Below are 25601 nucleotides of genomic sequence, written 5' to 3'. Positions count from 1 at the left end.
TTCTTAGGCTCCCCAATTTTTACCCTGGACCCACTTAATGAGGCAACAGTACGTAGAATAACCTGTTTTAATTATTTACTTTGAAAAAATTTGATTACAAAATTATATATTTTTAATCTAATAATGTCATACATGCAAATGAAAGTTCTGGAGATATAATCTATTTGTTATATTTATTGTTTCATAGGTTTCTTTTATTTTCCCCTCTTCATTAAGTTAATTTCCCAAGCATGTTCTTTGTTTACCATGCCGTTTACCCCAGTAAGTCTGTATCATCAAATAATTGATTTATTTGTTTTAACAACTATTTTCATTGTTAAAAGAAACATTAAAAACATTAAACTTACTTTTAATTTTTTTATTAAAATGAGTCAGATGGTATTTTTTTTATTTAACAGATTTATTTCAGATAACATAAGACATCTTAAATAGCTATGTAACATGTAACATGTAACAGTTAGCTAACTGTTACATGTTGCATATACAAATAATCTAGCTTAATACAATAAAACATTTATCAAAATGATATCATGATAAAGTAAAAATCTTTCCGTTACTTGTGTTTAAATATGCTTCGTAGATAAAACGATTTGACTTGCATTTTTAGCTGACTGGCACAGACTGCTCCCATATCTGTGTCTTGATAATCAGGTCTTATTCGTGGTTTCATAAATTCCTTATTCTTTCCGCTTTCACGATCTACTGTCAGTGTCAAACATGAAAGCAACGCCGGGAGCCAGTACCCAACGAAAAGTAAAATTTCTCACTATTTTTTAGTGTTGTGAATGCACCACGGCGCGCTCTGAACCGGAGCGCTGCGACCCGCCCTGGATTCTAGGGGACATCTGGCTCAGCCAATCGGAGGAGAGAGAGGCTGAACGGGGTCCAATGGCGCTGGAGGAGGCGGGCGTTTCTGTGCAGCAGCCTTCTCTGCGCCTCGCTAACAATAGGCTGGGTTCGGCAAGTTTACTGTTAAAAAAGCAGCCAGGAGGGAGACGGAGCACAGCAGGGCTGAGCCGACAGGGTAGCGGAGTTTTCCCACTACAGGAGACGTGGTGTCCCGGTGTCGGAAATTACCACGCAGGCACTGTGGGATTTACATTTACGACCGGACAAGTGGTGAGTGAACCTTTGGACTTTATCTCTGAATTAGCCCTGCATCTCCATTCTCAGTCGGGCATGGTGCGCTGGGAGCTCATTTGCGTGAGAATAGAAGGGGTTAATGATTACTGTAGGCTGGGAGCGCACTGTTATCTCCTTATTCTGTCCACTGCACCTCTATATTAACGGCCCGGAACCTGCAGGCCCATAAAACCCGCACAAAGATCAGAGCTTGTAACAGTCTGAGGAGTGGGTGGTATGATTATTATTTTTATTACACCGGCAGGGGCGTTTCCAGGGTTTTTTTCCACGGGGTGGCACATGTGGAGACCAAGAGCAAGGCACACGGGGGACCACGGGAAATCAGAATATATCATCAGAAATAAATGCAGGAGACAAATCTGGCAGAAAACACAAAAGATTATGTGCAGCAATGAGTCCAAACACAGATGAAAAGTTTCTCTGAAGGTTGTTTAGTACGTAATAACTGATTTAGAAAGAAGTGATAGAAGTATTTCGTTTTTACTTAAGTCAAAATTACACAGTTGGGCATTCAAGTACATGTACTAAAGAAGACATACACATTATGTGGAATCTTATATGTGTGGTGGGATCACAATTATTGACTTATTAATGTGTACATCCCTTTAATGTTGTAGCTGGAGATGATAGTAACTGAGTGCACCAGTGGAAAACATTAACCACGGTATATGCTGTTAGTTTTGTTTCTTCTTCTGTTATAATTTGTGCTGCCAAATTGTCATAGAACAAATGTTATGAAAATGTGCAGCATGATGCTTTTTTTGGGGGGGGGGGCTTGATCTCAGGCATACTTTAATCTACAAAACTCATTTAAACTTTGGACTTCAGATGATTGAATCTCTATTGATCACTGTATTGATATGTTCTATGGATTTTTAACCGTTGCATTTTTATGTTTTTTCCTTCACATGCAGGCACAGTATGATCACATCACTGTTGTCAAACCTTAGATATTTTTCCATAGCTTTACTTCTGCATGAACAAATTACACATAAAACAACAATAGCACAAGCAAGACTGGGTACCAGACCAGTTTTACTACATATTTTTGTGTACTGCCTCCCTCTGACCACTGAGCTCTATGCAGGTAGATGGGCCATCCTTGTTTACCTGCAGAGAACTTATGGTTCAGTGGATTGCAAATGTGGTCTCCCTGCTGAACCGTAAATTCCGCTTAAGGGAGCAGCCGAAAGGGAAAAAGGTTGTAGCTAGGGCATGATGGTGTATTTGGGTCACTGACGGTTTAAAAATTCTTTTTAAAAAATAAAATAAAACATTAAGTGGCTCAGTGAGGCTATTAAATTCTGAGGAAAAAAAATCTCTAGATTAAAGTTGTAAATTCATGAGAAAAAACTATCAAATTTCCATCCATGGATTTTATTAACATGGTCGTTAGGGTGCTGGAGCCTGTCCCAGCTGTCATAGGGCTAAAGGCAAGGTACACCCACGACAGGTCTAACACAGAGACACAGACGATCACTCACGCTCGCATTCACATCCATGGAAATTCAGAATCACCGGCTTACTGAACTTTCATGCGCAGAAAAGACTTACATTTATGAGAAGAAAAAACATGAAGGCTTATAAGAAATAACTACGAGGATGTCGCCTTTTGATGAAAATGAGCTTGTATGTTTCTAGTTATTCATCCCAGTAGTTCAAATTTCTTTCCTACTGAACCTTGAAAAAAATAACAACACTGTTTTTATGAGTGCCTCTGCACCAGTTTCCTCCCAGTTCACATATTATCAGTCTGTCTCTACTGGAAAACTGATGACAAAGAAATGAATGAATACAGGAAATTCTACTTTGTCATTTCTGAAATGCACATCAAGGAACAGAGCGACACATGCTGCTCTCTTCTCTCTGAAATGTCTTTTTCTGCTCTCGTTTGGGGAATCAAGAATATTTGGGGAAGATTATAGGCAAGTTTTCACAAGTTGATAGTGCTACCTAACTGTGCTTATACATCAGCTGCTCTGCCTTTAATGAAGCGAAACATCCTTCTAGATTTCAGCATGTTCACTGTGTTCTGTTTGAAGCTCCTGTTTCTAGGTGGCTCAGCAGAAATCAGAGCACTGCTCCTGTTTCTGGGGGGGTTCTCTCGCCATTTATGATTTTGGAAGAGAGGATTTGTGGCTCTTGGTTGCTGCATATTATTGATTAGAGGCGGACGAGGGTGCTGTAACTTTTATTTGACATTTGAGGCAACTTTGAATTAAAAGGATGGACAAACAACTTTCTGCCCTTCAGTGCTAAAGCTAAAGTTTCACCTCAGTGTTTTTGGATTTTTAAAAACTGTAGGTATCGTATTTAGCATGCACAAAACATGATATGTGCCGTTATGGATGCGTGGCACAAAAACAGTGACGTCACCACGGGTCCCTTTGCCCAAGTCCCAGTTTTCCCAGTAAAAGTAATGCAGTACGTTGCTTAATTGCCCAGAACAAAACCAGTTTGTTACATTTATTTTCTTGTTACTTTGTAAAATGACCTGAAACACATTGTTACATAATTACCAGTTAATGACATAAACCATAAGCTACAGTCCCACACACCAGTAATCCCTGTGCTAATGTCCTAGCGAGAGTACACATCCGGTATTTATTTCAATGTCTACACAAAGCATCAAAACCAGCCCAAAGGCTCTTTAAAGTGGTCGTCATGGTGATTCTACTGTAGAAACATGGAGGCTGCAAGCCTGACTGCCCATCAGTCTGTTACCTGTCGAAGACCAGGTAACAGACTGGCTGCTGGGATGGAGACGCTGACAAGTTCTACTTCGCTCCACCATTTAACTCCTCCCACACACAAACTGAAATCAGCTGATTGTAGCGCAGGATGAAAGAAGTGTGCTTGTTTGATGTTCCCACCCAGCATGACATAAATGCAATTGTAATGTAATTACTGGATTTAGTACACTGGTTGCATTAGCACCCTCTGTATCATTTGTGATTCTCTGAGCTCCTGGACTGATGTATCATTGAAGTGATCGTAAACGAATGTCATGCTGTCTCATTTCATAGCAAACGCCTCCTTCTTGATGGAAAAAACGGTTGATTAGGGAGCCAGGTGTTGTGCCTCTTAGTCATAAAAAGGTGAGACATTTTACGACTTTGTGATGTCCTAATTTGTCTCTGTGACCATCGACACAAATGTCACGTAGCTGAGCTTGGTGTTAGTTGATGTTAGCGGGGTTGTCACTTTGCTCTCTCTGGTTTCCTTGTGTGAAGAAAAGGTGAGGCCGATAACTGAGCCGGAGAGCCAAATACGAGTCAGCGTAGATCGAGTGTAGTGGTGTGAAAGTGCTCCTCTACCAGTGGAAGAAAGCTGTGATGAACACGACAGTGTTGTTGAAGGGGTGATGGCGAGGCAGTGGTTGCCATGGAAATTAGGGGTGTGTCTGAAATGTTTTAATGGCCCCATGTGAAGCAGGAGGCCACCCGGTTGTGGCTTTGACACCTCGGCAGCCTGACGGGAGCGAAGAAAGCTGGGAGGACTTAATGACCCATTTGGCTCCTGTGGCTTTGGGCTCGGCCTCTTCAGGAGACTGAGGACCGCACGCGCGCGCGTGTGTGTGTGTGTGTGTGTGTGTGTGTGTGTGTGTGTGTGTGTGTGTGTGTGTGTGTGTGTCTTTAGGCTCTGTCTCACCTGCCATTGAAGTTATTTTTAACCACAGAGATGGTTTGTTTGACTCTGAGTGAATTAGACCTGATGACCTACAATGCAAGTCTCTTATTCTACCAGAAACAAACCACACAGAAAGGTGTAAAGCACATGATTCTCAAATGAAGTCATTTATTCATTTTCAGTGAGCAAAGTTTTGCCAGGGGCCCAGGTAGGGCATTAACAGGGAGAGGGGGGCACAAAGAAATACTTTTCTTTCTTATTCTCATTTAAAATGTCTCGCTTTTAAAAAATAATTATCTGAGTCTTACGACCAAACTTTTCATCTGATGTAAAATGTATAGAAATTATACATATACCAACAGGACAGCATACATCACTGTCACAACAGCATTTGTTTTCATTCAAAGGCTTTATGGCTTTTCTTATAATACCTGGTGGGCCGATTTTTTGTCCCAGTCCAGCCCTGAATGTAATATCTCCAGGCTGCCCTGAATCTAGCCCTGGGGCCTCCTCCCAGTTAGACATGCCAAAAACGCCTGACCTAATAAGTATCGAGGAGGCAAAGACTGAGCTCTTCACTCTCTCTAATGGAGAGCCCAGCCACGTTTTTAGTTGCTAGCCATAGCTCGTAACCATAGGTCCATCCATTCACTCTCTTCCGCTTATCCAATTCATGCTTCAGCTATCCCAGCTGTCTTAGAGCGAGAGGCAGGGTACACCCTGGACAGGTCACCAGTCTGTCACAGGGCCAACACACAGGCTCCGTCCACACTAGCCCGGATAGATTTGAAAACTGTGTTTTCGTCTGAAAACGCTCCACGTCCACACTAGTGTTTTCAGTTGTTTTCACAGAGTTATGCGTCCACATTGAAACGGCCGAAAACACTTACGTTCCAGTCCTGCGCAAGCGTGAAACTCAAGGAGATTCAGCCTGCCTCATTTCTGTCTGCTGCTTATTTACTTTCCGGCTCTTTGAAACGTTGCGGCAAAATGTCGAGGAAAAGTTATTTAAATGGGCTAACAGTGAGGTGGAGTTGTTGCTGCGAGTAACACAGAAGTACAAAGTAGAGTGAGAATTAAAGAATTTGAAGAAAAGCTATCTGGAGCATGTACAGACTGATGTGAATCTTTAATAGGGCTGTCAAAACTGAGAGCAAACAAAACAACTGCTGTGTAATGCCCTCCGCTATCTTGGCTTAATTGGTCACATGACTGCATCACATGACTAAAATGTGTCATCGTTTTCGAAAAGTCTCCGCGTTCGCTGTCCACATTGCGACACGAAAACTGCGTTTTAAAATGTAAGTGTTTTCAAAACGTTTTCTCTGCGTTTTCCTTGACCCAAAACGCCGTCTCAGTGTGGACGAGAGGCCAAAACGCAGAGAAAACGATGCGTTTTCAAACGAAAACATATTAGTGTGGACATGGCCACATAGACAGACAACCATCCGCTGTCACATTCACACCTGTGGGCAATTTTGGTTAACCCAAACCCACTAAGGTGATGGTAGGAAGTTCAAGTTCAGACTCTATTGACAATAACTGTAACTTTACTTATTTTCCAGCCGTCTGGTTGGTTAGTTTGTGTTGTAATTTGTTGTTTTGGATCCAGACTAACATGTTATTGTGAGATAAACTGGAAATAAACTCATTCACAAAGAAGACCTACAACTTTAATTTTCTGTGGGGTGTTTTAAAACATGGATGCATCACCCAGCCCCGGCTGCTGGGTGGACAAAAACAGGCTACCTTTGACCCGGTTTCTGGTTGTGTGATTGTGAAACTGTGAATAAGTGTTAATCTCCATCTTTAACTGTCAGATTTGTGCAGACTCAGCAGTGCTGCTAGCATTACCTGGCTGGTGTGATGAATCGAAAAGCCCGGGAGGAGATAGAGCACGATTTAAATGACTTCTGAGCTATTGATGGAACACAATTAGCTGCAGATATGAATTCAGGCAGATTTTCTACAGTCAGAACTGAAGTTAATTACTTGTTAACTTGCATACAGTATTTTTCTGAGACACTAACTCACAAACTGTACCAGCATAAATAGTAATACTGGCTGTGGAGCACCAGAAGCCTGCCAGCAGCTGAATAATGGATAGCCTGTCTGCCTGGAAGGCTGCTGGAGCTGCTGAGCACGCCGTCTAGACGAACCCCGACAGCACAAAACTACATGCACGCTCCTTTTCTCTCCACGTAACAGGCTGACTGGCTGAATCCAGATGAAAGCTGTGAGCCTCACTCGATTTTTTTTTTCTTAAGTATTTTATCCACTTTGTTGATGTGGAGGCAGATGAAAGGAAGGGTGATGGTGCACCTCTAAGCCGTTAATAGTATGGTTCAGGATCAAAAGATGGCTTTAATATTGTGGATGTAATTATAATGTTGAAATATTCCACTGCTTCAGATCAGTTTCATTAAACCTGGAGTCGCCACACGGCCTGATCAGAGCCCTCACCCCGGGAGAGGCAGAAGCTGTCGCAGGTGGAGCCATTCAGGAGCAACATCAGTGATTTCATTTATTTGCTGTCAGCACTGAGTTTCCTGCGCTAAGACAGAGACCTGCTGTTTTAAGCTGAGCCTGTTTTTGAAGACAGCTCAGGAGCAACCTGCTGCTCTAACATAATACAGCATGTTAGCACGTGCTGTCACATGACCACTTCTTTATGTGTCCTTGAAGACCATAAGCTCTTTGGCACTTGTGTTCAGAAGTAGTGTTTCACATCACAAGTGCTTCTTTATCTGAACCACAGCTTAAAACCCCAAATATCCCTCCTGTCCTTATCAGTCCCTCAGGCTTCTGGATCCAAATCGTAGACCGTTTACCCGTCAGTCAGACTGTGCTTGATACTTTTCTCACAAGAGAGCTTCACAGCAAGATGATAACAGGGCACAACAAGATCAAAGCAAAAATTAAATAATATGTAATAATAAGTCATTTGAAATACATCAAAAAGACAAAACATCAAAGAAATAAAGTCAAATTTAAAATGGTTTATACATAAAATAATAAACACTGTAAAAAGACATAATAGAATGTAAAAAAAAAAACCTGTGAAAAGTCCAATAAATGTGCATCTGTGAGTGAAATGACCATGTAAAACAGTTATTTTATTTTAGCTGGTCTTTGAAATAAAGGCTTTTTTGTGGTACTAAAGATTAACAGATAAAATCATTATAATAATTTAATACACATCATTCACAGTTTTCTGTCTGAAACAGACAACAAACAGACGTGAACACGAAAATACCACGAAGGACTTCTGCAACTGAAGATACAGTCAAGGCCGAATCACCACTTCTTCAGAGCTCATGTTCTATGTTTGTGTGTGTGTGTGTGTGTGTGCGTATAATCATGTGTGTGTCCAGGGACCATATGGTGGAGGAACCACCCACTCATTGTGACCAACCACACCTTGCAGCAACACACTGAGTGAGAGAGACAAAAGAACCATAAACAGATAGAAGAGCAATGCAGAGACTCCGTGTGTGTGTGTGTGTGTGTGTGTGTGTGTGTGTGTGTGTGTGTGTCCATACGTGTGTGTGAATAGTTCCCTGTTGAGGTATTGCATTCACACCCTGTAGCCTTACACCCCCCAGGAGAGACCACGGTGTGACTGTGGATTACATCGTCATGTGATCACATGTGTTTTGTTGGATTGCTAGGAGATGAATGCGATGGTTGTTTGTGACGTGCCTGAGAGGTGACCTCGGCTGAGAGGGCTGTGCAGCACGTCTGCACAAGCTCATACAGGGAGTGCAGAATTATTAGGCAAATGAGTATTTTGTCCACATCATCCTCTTCATGCATGTTGTCTTACTCCAAGCTGTAAAGGCTCGAAAGCCTACTACCAATTAAGCATATTAGGTGATGTGCATCTCTGTAATGAGAAGGGGTGTGGTCTAATGACATCAACACCCTGTATCAGGTGTGCATAATTATTAGGCAACTTCCTGTCCTTTGGCAAAATGGGTCAAAAGAAGGACTTGACAGGCTCAGAAAAGTCAAAACTAGTGAGATATCTTGCAGAGGGATGCAGCAGTCTCAAAATTGCAAAGCTTCTGAAGCGTGATCATCGAACAATCAAGCGTTTCATTCAAAATAGTCAACAGGGTCGCAAGAAGCGTGTGGAAAAACCAAGGCGCCAAATAACTGCCCATGAACTGAGAAAAGTCAAGCGTGCAGCTGCCAAGATGCCACTTGCCACCAGTTTGGCCATATTTCAGAGCTGCAACATCACTGGAGTGCCCAAAAGCACAAGGTGTGCAATACTCAGAGACATGGCCAAGGTAAGAAAGGCTGAAAGACGACCACCACTGAACAAGACACACAAGCTGAAACGTCAAGACTGGGCCAAGAAATATCTCAAGACTGGTTTTTCTAAGGTTTTATGGACTGATGAAATGAGAGTGAGTCTTGATGGGCCAGATGGATGGGCCCGTGGCTGGATTGGTAAAGGGCAGAGAGCTCCAGTCCGACTCAGACGCCAGCAAGGTGGAGGTGGAGTACTGGTTTGGGCTGGTATCATCAAAGATGAGCTTGTGGGGCCTTTTCCGGTTGAGGATGGAGTCAAGCTCAACTCCCAGTCCTACTGCCAGTTTCTGGAAGACACCTTCTTCAAGCAGTGGTACAGGAAGAAGTCTGCATCCTTCAAGAAAAACATGATTTTCATGCAGGACAATGCTCCATCACACGCGTTAAGTACTCCACAGCGTGGCTGGCAAGAAAGAGTATAAAAGAAGAAAAACTAATGACATGGCCTCCTTGTTCACCTGATCTGAACCCCATTGAGAACCTGTGGTCCATCATCAAATGTGAGATTTACAAGGAGGGAAAACAGTACACCTCTCTGAACAGTGTCTGGGAGGCTGTGGTTGCTGCTGCACGCAATGTTGATGGTGAACAGATCAAAACACTGACAGAATCCATGGATGGCAGGCTTTTGAGTGTCCTTGCAAAGAAAGGTGGCTATATTGGTGGCTGATTTGTTTTTGTTTTGTTTTTGAATGTCAGAAATGTATATTTGTGAATGTGGAGATGTTATATTGGTTTCACTGGTAAAAATAAATAATTGAAATGGGTATATATTTGTTTTTTGTTAAGTTGCCTAATAATTATGCACAGTAATAGTCACCTGCACACACAGATATCCCCCTAAAATAGCTAAAACTAAAAACAAACTAAAAACTACTTCCAAAAACATTCAGCTTTGATATTAATGAGTTTTTTGGGTTCATTGAGAACATGGTTGTTGTTCAATAATAAATTTATTCCTCAAAAATACAACTTGCCTAATAATTCTGCACTCCCTGTATAAACTTCAGGCTCAGTTCACACTTACAACTGAATAAAGGTGTTACACCTGCAGGGGTCCATAAGTCCACAGTCAAAGCATGTCCAAGAATTTTTAATAATAAAAATAATTCAGTCAAAGAAAATGATTTGACCTCATCTCTTAAAACTAATATTAATAAATTAATCTAAAGACACCAAGACCAAAGACACAGATGTGACATCATGTCTCCTGATCCATGTGCTGATCTGTTTTATGATGTTCTCTGTTAGCGGGAGGCTAACGTAGCATGGAGGAGAGTAACGCTACAGCAGGTTGGAGGTTTTTCGAACCTGCTACACCAACAGCTTTTCTTTGTATGTTTCCAGTATTTTCTTTACTTAAAATTATTAAAAGCTTAAAACGACTGACAGTCAGTTTCCTTGATGTTTTATCACAGGTTCTGCCAACTTTTTGGGTTTACCGCGTCCTTAACGTGCGATAAAATTGAACAAATATTATTAAACTCGCTCTCCACGTTTTATCGTTTAGTTTGACGCAGTAGGCAGCCGGAAGATAAAACACTGAGCTCGGAGAAGTGTTTCATGACATTTTATAGACGGAATAATCTGCAATCGGTACTGGAAATGTTCGGCCGTTGCAGCACGGTGGATGTTTGCAGACGTCGGTCAGCCTCTGCAGAGACTTTAACAGCAAACTGTTTCTGAGTTGGAAGCAGGGGGAGTTCCAATCATGAAATCGTCCTGATATTTCAAAATGCCGTCATCATGATATCATTCCTGCAGATACCACCCAGCCAAAACTGTTCCAAATACACAAAGTCCTCTCCCACCAGCTCTTTCCTTCTCCCATACTCTTCATATCTTCTTCAGCTTTTTTATCTCCTCTGCATCTTCATTTTTTCTCCTTCTTCACGCTTTTCTCTGTACAGCATGTCCTCGTGTATTCCTTTCGTCCTCTTCACCCTCTTTTTCCCTCATTCTCTCCTCTCCTTCAGTCTATCTGAAGTAACCAGTGAAGCAACTATAATGTTATTAGCTATAAATACCCCTCCATCTCTCCTCCTGTCAAATAGAGGAAGTTTCTTTCTTGCTCTCATCCTGTAGTTATATCTTCTCTGCTATTTTTGCCTGAGGGATGTTCTCCTTGTTTTCACATTTAAAGCACAATAAGAGCTTATTTCAAATGAGAGCAGGAGAAGTTTCATCTTTAATTTCTACAGAGAATATCATGTAAGGATACGTGAACTTTTAAACCTCTGTGGCTCTACTCTCACATAGATCCACGAGCTGTGGGTAGTGACCGGAAAAAAGTGGTGGATGTGAGCTTCTTGTTAAGAGTGTCTGGGCTCAGAGATACGGTGAGGAGCTCAGTTATTTGAGCTGCTGCTCCTCCACGTTCAGACGAGGCAGCTCAGTTGGTTCAGGGATCTCATTGGGGATGTCTCCTGGGAGATATGAGAGGTTCCCGATCCACCTAAGAGACAAAATCTCTCCAGTGTGTCCTGAGTCTGCTCCGGGGTCTCCTATAGCTCCCCACCTGAGTGTCTGAGACAAGCCACCGTTCAGAGGACGCTCTACAGCTTGCACTCATGTTCTTAGTCTCTCCATCATACCCACAGCTCAGCCAGCAGTCCCACAGCTTCACTTTCACGCTCAGTACATTAGCTACATCTTTATAACAAGTGGGTTTTTCTACCAACGAGCAACTGAAATTATAAAAACCTCCACCGCACACATGCCTCAGCATGATTGGCTCATACGCTCATGGCACCAATTGGCACTTTGGGTACAGGAGACATTTTTTTTCCAGAATATTATCCAATATTCTTGGGAGAATATCACTTATTAGCTGTAAGTATGAAATTAAGAAAGCTCCCCGTGCTGCCTGCGGTCAGGGAGGCTGTTTTTATGCTTTATCTGTGCCTGTTACTGAGTCTTATTTACTCTCTGTCCTGGTTTATTTCTTCTTATCGCTCTCAGGCCAAGAGCCAGCTCACTCATTTTCTCTCCCTCTCACCCATCTTGTCCCTTCCCCAGGGGGACGTTTCAAACTGAGTTCTCACCTCCGTTTCAACAGAAACGCAGGAACAACACCCTCTTCTCTCGCCAACACACTCTACAAATTTTAAATATGGCCAGTCAAGTGTGTCAGCTTGCCCTCCACATGCACCCTATCTCTTTCTCTCCAGCCTGTTTTCTTTCCCACATACACAGAAGGCTTCCTTTGGTGAGGCACAAGATTTAGGAAATAGTGAGACGGGTCTGTCACTCCCAGCTTATCACAAGTGGGCTCTTAAATTTCCTGGTTAGAGCTGTAAATTTCAGTGCTGTCATTAGATTTTCACTTTTCCAATTTCTAGGATTTTTCTTGGTGATTAATTTGCCATTGGGAGTGGAAAAAGCACATGTGTTATGAAGGCAAAGCATTCACTTTACCTTCCTAACAGAAGTCTGTGCTTATTTCAGTTACTCTCTGACAATTTTATAAACGAAAGGTATTCCACAGGGGTCAGTACTTAGCCCTGTGCTATTCATCGTGCACATGACCTGGGACCACTGAGACCTGTGCATTGCTATGCTGAAGTCACAGTTTTATACTTAGAAGTGCACTAACTCAGAATCTACAGGTACAGGTTAGACTTAAGTGTTTATTAAATCCTGATAAGACTAAGCACAGGCTCTTCACCAGATGCTAAATGAAAAGTTTAAAGTATATGCTGTTAAAGCAGCAATTACAGTGACAGTTAAATGCCTTGATATCTGAAGCTGAACATTGTATGTTTTTTAATGAGCAGCACTTCTGTTTTAGTTTATAAAGATCTGTTTTTTACCAGTAATGATCACGTCGCTGTCTTGCTTTCACAAAGCCGTTCTTATTTGAGTACCACATTCAGAAATAGGGCTGCCACAAATGACTATTTTGATAGTCGACTAGTCACCGATTATTTTTGCGATTAGTCGACTAATCAGATCATGCATCCACTGGACATAAAACATACAGCTTATAGCACCAGCATGCATCTGCTCTTATATAACTATCATTAGCTTACAGCTGGAAGTGTTTACGGTATGTGCTAACTAAAACATAAAGACAATCTTAGCCAAACCGATTTACTCAGGAACAAATAAAATACTGAAAAAAGCCAAATTAACATTTTTAAGTTATCTAAGTGGCTTATATATCACGTTTAACCTGAGTAGCGAAAGGCTGCGGGGATCTGAAAATGATGTGCCGGGAGTCCGATGTTCTTGCCGGCTCTAGTGAGCCTTGAACTCCCGGTCAGCTCATCTCTGAAAACGTTGGAGCACTTTTACAAATATGTGATGTCTTGGTAAATCAAGCACATATTTCAAGTTTACACAGCTATGCTCTCGACTGAAAATATCTTAAAAGTTTATTTTGTGACCCAGAAAGAGTAATATTAAAATTAAGTAGCTTCCGCTATTGTTGGAAACTGGAATTAGCTGGGCTGCGCTATGAATTCTGGGATAGGTTGGGCCACGAAGGATACACCCGACCCGTCCTTCAAATCTGGGGAAAAGGTGGACACATTGTTGGCCGCGTTTGTTGGAGTCCTCGAATTTGGACACAGCTACGATACCGGACACAGCTTCTTCTTCTTTGGGGTTTAACGGCAGCTGGTATCCTTGTACATGCAGCGCTGCCATCTTCTGTTTCAGTCCGTTATTACACTCTTAAATCCTACTACTTATTCCTGCGTCTTTCAGGATCTTACAAAGCTTCAAACGACACGTCAACTATTAAATCAGTCGTCGACGTAATCGTGGCAGCCCTATTCAGAAGCATGCATTACCTTTGTGTTTCTTTTATAATAAAGATGTGGGAAAAACTGCTCATTAGGTGGTAAATTCTGAGGTTAGACATGAATATTAACCTAGAGCAGTTTAAAGTTTCTGTGGGTGAATGAATGCTGTTTTTTATGGCTTTTATTACAGTCAGCTAAAGTAACATATTTTAGTAAACTGAAGAAGGAAAAAAGCTGGACTAAAAAAAAGTGAATTATTCCTGCATGACTGCCTTCACAAAGTGTTTTTGTATTGTAATGTCTATCATCGTTTTCTGACAAATAATCCCCGTATAATAATAATTAAAAAGACTAAAACTAAACTAAACTAAAGATAAAGAAAAAAATTAACCCTGGTGAAGCTAGCCTGAAGTTCTGACATATTTTCCTGTGAGCATCTCCATTAGCTGTCTGTCAGCACATGTCATCATGCTCAGCGGGAATAATTAGGCGTGTGGCCACGAAACAGAACTACTCTCACATTTTTCTGCCAAACACTTTTCATGCACGAGTCATCTGACTCGTATGTGTTTGTTTCATCTGACGGACGCGGACAGACGGGCAGAAGTTTAGAGAGCAACTCGGTGGATTTTCAGGCTGAGCTTCGTGTTGTTGTTGCTTCAGCCGTGAATGAACAGCAAAGGTTAATTTATCGGGCTAACCTCAGAGGTATTGAACAGAAATTCCTCCACAAATAGTGACATAGTGCCCGCAGGACGACAGTTTAACTGAAAAATTATATAGGGACATGAGAGATGAGAGCTTTGCTCTTACCTAGGAACATAACGAGAACAACAACCGTTTGAGTCAAGTCTCCTATTTCAAAGAGACGTGTCACAGACGAGTTGGGCTCATCAGCTGATTCGGGTTGACATGGCAGTTTGCAAACCTGTGATTACAGCCAGTCTGAGTCAGGCTGTGAGTGTTTGGAGACAGCTCGCCTCCTGCCGAGTCACCTGTGCAGTCACCTTGCGCTTGATACTGGAGGTCGCTGGTCACTGCAACTACTTGTGGTCAGTCTCTGAAAGCAGAAAATATTCAGTGCAATCACTGGGCAGCCAATGATTTGCTGCCATCCAATTTTTTGGTCTAATATGTTCATTTGGAACACATCAACCTGTGATCCAGGTTACAAATACACAATCTAGGGTGCTGAGTCTGTGGATGAATCCTCCCTGAATACACCAATCAGAGGATGTACTGGGATACACTGGACACCGACGTGCTATAGTGTGATTAGAGAAAATGAAAATGGTCTATATAAACAAACCTGATGAGTGGCTTTCAGTCGGCTCTTTCCTGCTTTTATATTACTGCTGCTCAAATTCACACCAGGCCACTGCATGTCCTCTGTTTTATGTCCCTCCAGCTCTCTGGTCAGTCACCTGGTTTGAACCTGCTGCTATAAGTGAGCCCAGATAAAACCATTGGACAATAAGCTGCATGTTAGTGTGAGCAAACTCCAGCTCACCTGTACCTGTAGCTTAGTGAGGGGATGTACGTGCATGATTAGCAACAGCTTACGCGTCCAGCTGGCACAGCCACGTATGCAGGTGGCTGCATGTTGCATTAATCAGAGATTAGAAACAGTTTAATAAGCTGTAATCTAGAGCTGCATGGGTGTGACCTTCTGACTGCTGCCATTCCATTACACTGTGTGTGTGTTTGTGTGTGTGTGTGTGTGTGCAGGCCTGTGTGTGTTTTCTCACAGTAAGGTGTGAATGTGTGAACAGCTGCAGGGCTGACCTCCTTTTATTTGTCCTTCCTGCGTGCACACAAATGGCGTCCTGTTCTCTAAAACCCTGTGATGTGTGTTTGTGTGATGCCATGTGGACTCCATCTGCTGAAAGATGGAGCAAAAGGAAAGAGAAGCACCTGTCCACACCTGTGCATGGTTTATGTCAACTTAGTGCAAGCCCAGTGGCCGTTCTGACCCACATTAACCCCTGGCATGGGGCAATGACACGTCTGAGGGGGGGTTAAAGGTTGGCAGGTGTAGCGGTGCAGCATGGGGGGAAAATTACTAGAAATAAATCACATTATCCTTTTTTATCTTCCGGCTGCGATCAGCTGACCTGTGCTGCCAACTGGATTCAGTGTTTCATGAGATATAGGCTGATTTCCAACCTTAGACACTATAAAGCCAGAATAAAAGGAAGAATGCAGTGAATCTAATGAGCAGCGCCCAGTATAACCTGATGTCTGCTATCTTTGATGTATCCCAGTAACAGTCAGGGCATCACTGTAAACTCTGCCACAGTACTGCAAAGTCTGAACTGAGGGGCTGAACCAAGGCCCAGAATAAGATACAAGAAATCTTCTCAGATGGAGTCCCAAGAATACAAATATGGAGCTGGAAATGAGCACAAACACTTAGACGCATACTCGTCTGAAATATTCCCACATTTAAGGTCTGAAGGCTTTTCTGGTGTAAAGTGAAAGGGCTGAAAACACAGTTAGCATTGAACTACATCGTTACACTTCTTCATAAACTCAAGGTTCTTCTGCTTTTCAACAGATTGCTCATCATTTCCCACCAAACTGCTGAAAATCTTTTGCTCTAATTTCGTCTCGTTTCACGTCATTCATGTTCCTTGGTGGCATTAAAGTGCTGTCGCAGTCATTTCCTTCTCTTTCCGCTCTGTTGACTTCAGGACTGTGGAGATGAGATTGAATTTAGCGTCATAAAACACTAATAACCCAGAAGTACTGCCGCTGCTGGCCTGCTCACCTTTTGCACCCTGATGATGAGCTCTGCCAAAGTCTGACAGCGTTGTTAGTAAGAGGATTATGAGCCGCGTGGCGGTCATTGACAGATTTAACTCTGCATTCTGAGCAGGTGGGATGAGTGAAATGACAGTTAATAAGTTGTGGCTCATTTAAAAGGACGACGTGTGACGGCCAGCGTTAACGGCGCTCTCTCTGTTTGTGTGCAGGCTGCAGGAGTCTCTGCCTTTCTGTGACAGGAGCGAGCCACACTTCACGTTAACAGGTAAGCGTGGCTGGTTTGAACTCTGCTGGTAGGATTTTATTGATGCCAGTGTGATTATCAGTTCTCCTCATAGATATTAGTAATTCCTGGTTGATTTTAAGCGGGGATTGGGTGGATTTCCACCCCTTTAATGCTTCACAACAGGATGGATTTACGCACTCAAGGAAGCATATTTGACTGTAGGTCTCATATCATCCTGTTCTTGGCTCAGATGTGTTTTGTCCTTTTCCTCCAGCAGTGATGTGGCTGCAGTTTCGCTTCTAAAGCATCACTCTCTCTGTTTTAGCAGCTTTCTCTCCTCTTGTGTCCAATCTTTGTTCTTTAAATCACTACAGCGTTCATATTTTAGACACAAGCAGCTCATTTTACTGTTGTCACCTTGGGCCACGGATATATTCTCAGAGACGTTTCTTCCTGTTAAAAGGGAGTTTTTACTTCCCACTGTCACCAAGTGTTTGCACACAGAGGCTGTTTGATTGTTGTGGTTTTCTCTGTGCCGTTGTAGGCTCTCATAAAGAACTTTGAGGTGATTGCTGTTGTGATTTGGCCGTGTAAATGCTTTGTTTTTTCAAGGCAGAGATTGAAACAGATTTTTTTCAGTCTTAACATCAGGTTTTTTCCATGTTTCAGCACCAATTAGAATTACTGCCGACATTCCTGTTTCCCCAGGTGGTATCCTGGTTTGCTGTTTTTCCCGATAACGTGTGTGACCCTTAAACTTTATTATGAATCACTAGAGTAGAAGCATCTGTAAGTTTTGTATGCTTTTCCATTAACCAGGCTGCCAGATTGTCTGTGAAACACAGCCTCGCACACGGTCCACACCCTAAACACAATTCCTACTGACGGAGCAAACAGAGAACACACAACCAGACTCAGGGAGTGTGTGCAGCTAATCTCTGTGCACACACACACACACTTGTGTCGGATGCTGAATGAATTACCTGCTGTCATAGCTTTTGTTTCACCACTTCAGCTCACTGTGAAGATGCAGTAAAGGGCGAGAATGTGAAATTTAAGCAAGCAGGTGGAGGCATATATGCGACTCTTTGGATAATTCGGGATACACGGATACAGCGCTTAGAGCACGGATCTGTGTGCAAGAGGTTATCAGTGGCGGTGAATGGAGCCTAACCCTGGCATGAAGAAGTGTTAACAGGAGCAGAAGCCGTTTCTTGGATCCAGCTTTTTGAAATTATTAAATCCCTGCAGCTTCTCGGGATCCATACGCGTCTCCAGATCGAGCGAGTTTGCACGTGACACAGCAGCAGTGGCTCTGTCAATTATTCGATCAATTATTCCTGAAGCTGAGAGAGAGAATCAGTCGGGTGTTAATAGAAAGTCACAGTCTGCTTTCCACAGCTGAGACAGGTGAGCTGTCACGTGTTAAATCATTAGTTTCACATGTTCAGGAGTCCTGAGCTCCAAACAGCTGTCAGAGGTTTTTACTCTGAGTCAGGTCGATTTATTTAATCTATCTGCTCCCTCCGCTCCACCCGAGCCCCACTCCATCTGATATGTGAGAGTTAGCACCACCGTGTCTTCTGTTCCCTGAGTGGATGCAGTTCTGCATCTTTAGCCAGCGCTACCTGTTTGCATACCTTTAGGTTCACATGTTTGAAGCCTGCCTGTGTATACTAGTGAGACAGCAGCAGCTGAGAGAGAGAGCGAGTGAGAGCACGCCAGGGGCCGTCCAGGTCGGGTGTCGGTCCACCTCTGCAGCACTTCTGGCTAAATTCAAACATAAAGCCGGACATTATCATTTGAAACAGAAACTGTTTCCGTAGTAACTCCCATTCTGGTGCGGGTTAGCCTGCAGGCACGATGTCCATGAGGTCGTTTGTCACAAAGAAGATGTTTGAGCAGTGCATCAGTGTTTGCAGTTGTGGTTCACTGAGGGAAACCAGAGGACTTCACATTATGTGAGTTGGCTGTAACGGGATTCTGCATTTCTGGTCTGACGGCTCCCAGCGTGCACTGCACCCTTCATTATTTATTGCATTGGCAGGGGCGGAGTTACACAGCTGGTATGTCAGGGATGGAGACAGACCCCCTGCCCCCCCATCAGCACACCTGTGTGTGTGCTGTGTTTAGGTGGAGAAAAGGGGGGGATGGTAATAGGGTGGGGCTACTGCGCTGATGAGAGCGAGTCGGCGGGTTTGCCATGCATTTTTTATGCACTGCATCATTCTGTGTGTGTGTGTGTGTGTGCAAGCTCTGTGTGAGTATTTGAACTATAGGCTTACAAAAAAGGGGTGGCTGAAAGGGTAACAGAGTAAAATCTTCCTGAATCTGTCCAGATACGAACTGTACTCTGTGAAGTGCAGGGCTCCTGGGTATTTTAGTGTCGTCTGATTTCGCACTTGTTTTAAACGGGACCTGCTGTGTTTTCTCTATTTTCTGTCACATTTGTACTGTTGGAGTGACAGATGTTCCTGTAAACATACATTTGGCTGCTCTGTTTGGATCTGTATGACGTCAGTGAGAGCGGACATCCCTAATTTGGTTTTTATTTTTGAGGGGCAGCTAAACTTAAAGGGGGAGGAGCTAAAACAACTGAACTAAGCAGCTGCATCAAGGCGCAGAATGAAATAAATGGGGTTTATTTTGAACTGTTGATTATGCAAAGCTAGTCTTGTAGAGTCCTGCTTTGGGCTGAGTGATGCTCATCACATCTTTGTGAACATATCGCTGACATTATAAGGTCTCAACTTGGTTTGGACACTGACTGAAGGGCTGCAGCCGTACTTTTCCTGGATTGGTCCCTCGGTGTGGTGACTCAGTGAAAAAGTCCCGGGATTAAATCCGGTCAAAGGAGCACCATTCATGCACAGGTTTCCTTTGAGAGGTTATTTTTCCCGCCATCAAATGCGTGCTAAAACAAAGCTAGGTTTGATTCTCCCATCACAAAGGCATTCACTTAGCGCTGGAGTTTAACCCCGTACGCTCCTCTGTGGCCTCCCGCTGCTCCTCAGACTGAGGGAGGATTAAATGTACTGAATGAATTTCCTTGCGAGGATCAGTGAAGACCGGCTTAACTTAATTGTTTAGTAATGTGTCAGAATTTGGTCTAAATGTGGTGGCGAGGTGGTGTCCAAAACCCAGACATTAGATTGGTTTACATTTTTTAAAACCAAACAAAGCAGCAAATCAAGAGAAATATGTTTCAAATGTGACCAAAATTCATGTTTGGGGAAAGGACTCGTTACATTTCTGGCGGCACTTCATTAATTTCTTGTTTCAGATGAAAAAAATAAGATGAAAACAGGGTGATGGATGGTAGAAGAAGAAAGCCGATAGCAGTGGAAAGATGAAGAGGGCGAAAGCAGTTCATCACACCGTGAGGGAGCAGAGCGTGAACTCTCCGAGTTTTTCCACTGAGAAATGGTTTTGTGTAAATTCTCCCGGTTTTCTGCTCGGATCTCTCTCCTGTTTGATCCTCCCCTCTTTATTTTCCTCTGACCCCCACTTCCCCCTTCCCCCTCTGTAGTGTCTCTCTTACTCCCCCCCTCCCTGTTTTGTACTCCTTTTTTTGTCTTGCTCCTCTCTTTTCATGCTCTTTGTTGGATCCTTCAGGCTGGACACATTCCTCCCTCAATCTTCTTTTCATCCAGTCCTTTTAAAAATCTTTCTTCACAATGATTTCTTCTGTCTTACACACACACACACACACACACACACACACACACACACACACACACACACACACACACACACACACACACACACACACACACACACACATATGTCAGGTATTCATATCTTGGGGACATCTAATTAACACAATTCGTTCCCTAACCCTTACTCTTAACCATAACCCTGACACTAAAAGCAAGTTTTGAGTCTCAAAAATGCCTTCAAACTTGTGGGGACCAGGATTTTGGTCCCCACAAAGATATGAAAACACGCTCACACACACACACACACACATTCACATGATAAGTAGCTTCAAGCAGAAAACTTTCCAGGCAGATTTAACGCAGCGACGACTGAAGTGAGGAAAAAGTAGACAAGAAAAGTGTGACAAAGAGGGAGAAACTGAGGCTGTCGTCCATGCTTCTGCTATTCTTTCACGTTTGATCCTGTAAAATTACAGTATTAAAGTGAAAATTAAAGTTTACAGACATACTATAATCTGCAACAACAGTTATAACTAAAAAAAATGATTTTAGTGTCCCGTATAAATAAAATACACTTTACAGCACGATTCTGTTTGTTCACAGTTTCCTGACGCTTTAATAACGTTTTTTGACTTGAAAGTCAGAGTGAACCTTTACTGGGATTTTTTGTTTGTGGTGCTGACATGTTTGATGAAGCCGTGTGAAGCACAGAAAGATGTGAGCTGCAAAGTAAGAGAGCCTGCGAGGGACATAGAGGGAGACGACTCGCTGTGTCATTGAGTTTATTCTGTGAAAAAAGCAAACAGTAAGAGAATGGAGAGAAAACATTTGCTGTCTGTTTATAAATAGGAATGAATACACTCTCCACCCACTGTGAAACACACACGCACGCGCACGCACACACGCACACACACACACACACACACACACACACACACAGCTTTGTATTGACCAGCAGAAGCTGCCTTCTTTGGACTCTAATCTACTGGACGTCACGACTGATTTATCTCCACTGCAGGGTGTGTGTGTGTGTGTGTGTGTGTGTGTGTGTGTGTGTGTGTGTGTGTGTGTGTGTGTGTGTGTGTGTGTGTGTGTGTGTGATGTATCCATCATGTTCATGCCTCACATCATGTTTTCCAGTGTGTGCACTAATATCAGTCACGGTACAGTAAAAGGTGCAGTGTGTATCTGAGGTATTGACTGAATTTATAGTGTGTGTGCATTAAGCCTCGTCATTAGAGGATGGACTTTCCACTGAAGGTGCTGCAGTGCACCCTGGGAATGCATCCGATGCTTTACGCCAGCGTTTTGAGGCTGTCTTCACTTTGGCTCTCGGAGCTTCAGCCCGGTCGTTGCCCTCTTCTTCCTCTCTCCTCATTCTGTTGCTGTATTATTAGTCAGCTGTGTCACTTCACATCTTCTGTTTCATCTCCGCCAACGTGGTGCTGTGCACAGAGTCAGCCTGCATTTCTACATGAATCAGAACTGATTATTACGCAGTGCTGCTAACAGAAGTTGAGGTCATTTCCATTGGAGGAAAATCACAGCAGGCAGGATCTGTGGGCTGCGTCCGCCAATCGTAGTTCAGTTTGTCTCCACTGGTGTCAGTGTGTTTGACTTTGGGCCCAAAGATTTAATGGTAGACTGCTGGTTCCACCCTTTTGACACCAACACCAGTTTTTAAAAAAATGAAAACAATACCACTGGTGACAATTATAAATAATACGTTCATGTTGCCGTGGACGAACTCTTGGCTGACGCGTTTTCTCTGCTGCTCGCCGAGGCAGTCAAAGAGTTCTACCACAGGATGTGCAGCTCACTGCTGAGGCAGATGATTAAACACTCGGGTATTTATTCATCTCAAAATGCTCGGCAAATAGTCACAGCTGAAAGAAAGAGATGTAACTGAAGCATGTATCTGATGCGCTGTAACCTAATGCTGAAGTATCTGCACAAGGTTAAATTATTGATATGATGTGAATGAAAGTTTCATTGGGACTGACACTGACCTGAAAGGCTCTCGCTCTGCTGGAGCTACTCTGATTGCAAAGTTACCTCCTTCACAAATCATATTTGAGGAGTTCAGACCCAGACAGTTCAGATTTCTCATTAAGCAACTCACCGGCCAGCTTCACCGCCGTCATCAGTCAGTCACATTCACGCACATGTCCCTCTGTCCCGTCTCTTCCCTCGTGTCTTGTAGTTTTCCAGCTCTTCCAGCTTGTAAAGCTCACAGAGTTTGCTTTGAACGGCCATTCAGTCGCAGCCGGTGAGTCGGCACTGACCAGCGACGGCCTCTCTGATTCACACCTCTGCTATGATGTCAGACGGAGTCGGACTTCTGTCGTGCTCCTCATCCTCTTTCTTCTGCTTTGTGTTAACTGTAAACCGATTTTACCTCCACGTTCTTCTGTGACAGCAATCAATACTGCTTCATCAGTATTGATTGCTGGTAATGCATTCACAGCCAGCGCCAACGAAGACTAAAAAGTGCATTTTTCTCAAATCCATGGCTGCAGACTCCTGTTTCTTAGCTTTATCTTTAAGGCCTCTGACGGTGTGGTAGTTACTTCCTGTTTGTTCCTCCTCCAGCCGCCCACTTTTCCCATAAAACCAAACTGACCTCAGACGGTTGATCCATCAGACGGTGACTCACAGCTACAGGTATCTGCAGAACAAAGACGGGAACACATATATTTTCCTACAGTTTACACTTTAACAACCGTTTTGGACTCGTGTCAAACTCAAAGCGTGACCACAAAAGATTAAATCTTGATTATTTTAATCTGACTAAGTAGCTGGCAGCTTGGTTTGCTGAGGTCTCTATGTGAAGCCAGTATGTGTATGAAGGCTGTGCAGCAATATTACCAGAATATATTTATATATACAACATATAATCCAGTAAAAATAAATGGTTGAGGTTATTCAAGATCAGACAGCTGATTGAAACACCTGGTAAAAACACCTTTATGTGAGTCAAAATCAACAGTTTAAATAATGTTTGTTTCTCTGCTGTTTCCAGTTAGTGAGGAATAGGAGTGCAGATTTCAGTGATATTGTTTTAATACTGTTGCTGTGACCTGCCTGCAGCTCTAACAGGTACATGAGCTGGAGATTCTTTATTAAACAAACAGTGAACCTCCCAAAAACTTTGAACACTGTCATCAAACCTCCTCTTCTACGTGTCGAATGGTATTGATTCATCTACTAATGTCAGTTTTACTGAAGCAGAGGTGCTGCAGAGCGAGAGGAAACACACAGGGGAGAAAGTGGAACCACAGAAACCAAAATCCTCAAGTTCAGTCTCGTTCAGCTTTCCTTCCACAGTTTATTTACACGTGTGGTGTTAAGGTCAGAGATAGCAGGTCTCCCTGCTGGGGGTCTTAATGTGACCTTGTAATCCATGTCAGTATTGATTATGTAGAGCTGTGTGTGTGTGTGTGTGTGTGTGTGTGTGTGTGTGTGTGTGTGTGTGTGTGTGTGTGTGTGTGTGTGTGTGTGTGTGGCTAACGATCGAGGACATTCAACTAAAGAATAATCCCCAACAACAAGGACTCCAAAGACGCTTTATGTGGCATGCCAAAACACACCCTACAAAACCCAATAAAGTCACACACACACACACACACACACACACACACACACACACACACACACACACACACACACACACACACACGTACATACAGAAACCCTCAGTTTGACTCAGAGCCTTGAGATAACTTTTATTTCAGTGTACAAACACAAGCTCAGACTGTTACTATGTTACTGACTGTTACAGAAAGCCCAAGTTTTTATTCTTTTATACCAATTACTTTCATTTTTGTTAAACTAAAATAGTAAGAAAAATGCAGACATATATCAGTGCAGAAAAAACACAAAGTGATGTTTTTTTCTGAGGAGTTAAAAAGTATACTGTATTCAGAAAATCAGAAACTTCTGGCATATCAGAATCTGCAGACTCAGACTTATTATTTTTACTGTTATATCATGAAAATGTTCACCTTTGTTTTCTTTTGGTAGGTCTGCTGTCATTAATTTCCAGGTCCACACAGCCCTTTCCTTAAGTTAAACAAACACTAAAAGTGAAAGTTCATTTTTGAGGGTCCCCGATGTGCAGAAAAATGCCGTCATATGGGAGTAAAAACAGACTGAAAATGGACCAAACAGCAGTCAAGAGAACATCTTAGATCATCTATCCACAACACCAGGTTAGTCATTAATGTGGCGCTGTGTGGTTTGGATTCCTCACTATAAAAACATCCTGGTCCTTTGCTTTACAAGGCAAAAGGCTTGAGATTGATTCTCTTCTGCTCTGTTACACCGTGTGATTTTAAAAGCGTAAAGAAGTGCAGCACATGAATCTGAGGCTAGATTTTTGTCTTTGATTAGATCATTTTCCTCCCGACCTTATATGAAACTCAGATTCATCTCAGGAGTCATAGTGAACCATTTAATCTGAACTCAAAGTGACGGGACCGGTGCTCCGTGAAAACCAAGTAAAGCTGAAAACAAAATAAAAACTACAAGAACACAAACACACGGGAGATGAAACAGACAGGAGTTTTCTTTTTTATGTGTTGAACTAAATCGGATGATTACAGCTGAGTGTAACAGAAACCTTTAAGGCATGAATTATAAAATGTTTTTTTTTGCAGTGATAAACAAATAAAAACAAGTGGATATTCAGGATGTTATAAATATGTGTCTGTAAAATAACTGTCTACCAGAAAATGTCACGATCATGAGTTGAATTGTTTTATTTTGAAAGACTTCTCTGATAAAGGTCAGAGTTACGTGACAGAGAAAAAGCAGAGAGGCTGTGACGCTGGTTCGGTCTGACAGCGAGTGCAGGCGAGACCACGATCACGACCCAGTTTGTCCAGTAAAGCTTGAGCTGATCTTTTCTCGTGTCAGTCAACCTCCAAACCTCCAGAGTCTTTGAAGGGCTGGTTGATACTCGTTTAGCTGGTCATTTTCCAGCCAGTCAACTCTCTGAGGTGATTACTGGGCTCCTCCTCTTCCTCCCCCTCCTCCTTTCTTCTGAGTCTGATTCTTCCTCAGTTTTTTTTTTTTTTGGTATTGTAGATTTTTCACTTCATTTTGACT

General features: G+C 42.7%; 1 protein-coding gene across 7 annotated transcripts in view; it reads left to right on the top strand.

Annotated features, from left to right (window-relative positions):
• The window catches only part of pak1 (p21 protein (Cdc42/Rac)-activated kinase 1), a 79902-nt gene that overhangs the window by 12165 nt on the left and 42136 nt on the right, over positions 1-25601 (top strand). For 3 of the 7 annotated variants that reach the window (XM_040037537.1, XM_040037535.1, XM_040037536.1), the window contains exons 1-2: positions 956-1119; positions 16817-16872. The gene's annotated coding sequence lies outside the window, so the exon portion shown is untranslated. The other 4 variants (XM_040037530.1, XM_040037529.1, XM_040037532.1 and 1 more) reach the window with 4 other exon arrangements.

The sequence above is a fragment of the Simochromis diagramma genome, unplaced genomic scaffold (genome assembly GCF_900408965.1).
Source record: "Simochromis diagramma unplaced genomic scaffold, fSimDia1.1 OVJJ01000463.1, whole genome shotgun sequence".
Lineage (NCBI taxonomy): Eukaryota > Metazoa > Chordata > Actinopteri > Cichliformes > Cichlidae > Simochromis > Simochromis diagramma.
Note: the sequence above shows the minus strand (reverse complement) of the source record. Positions and strands in the feature narration are given on the sequence as shown.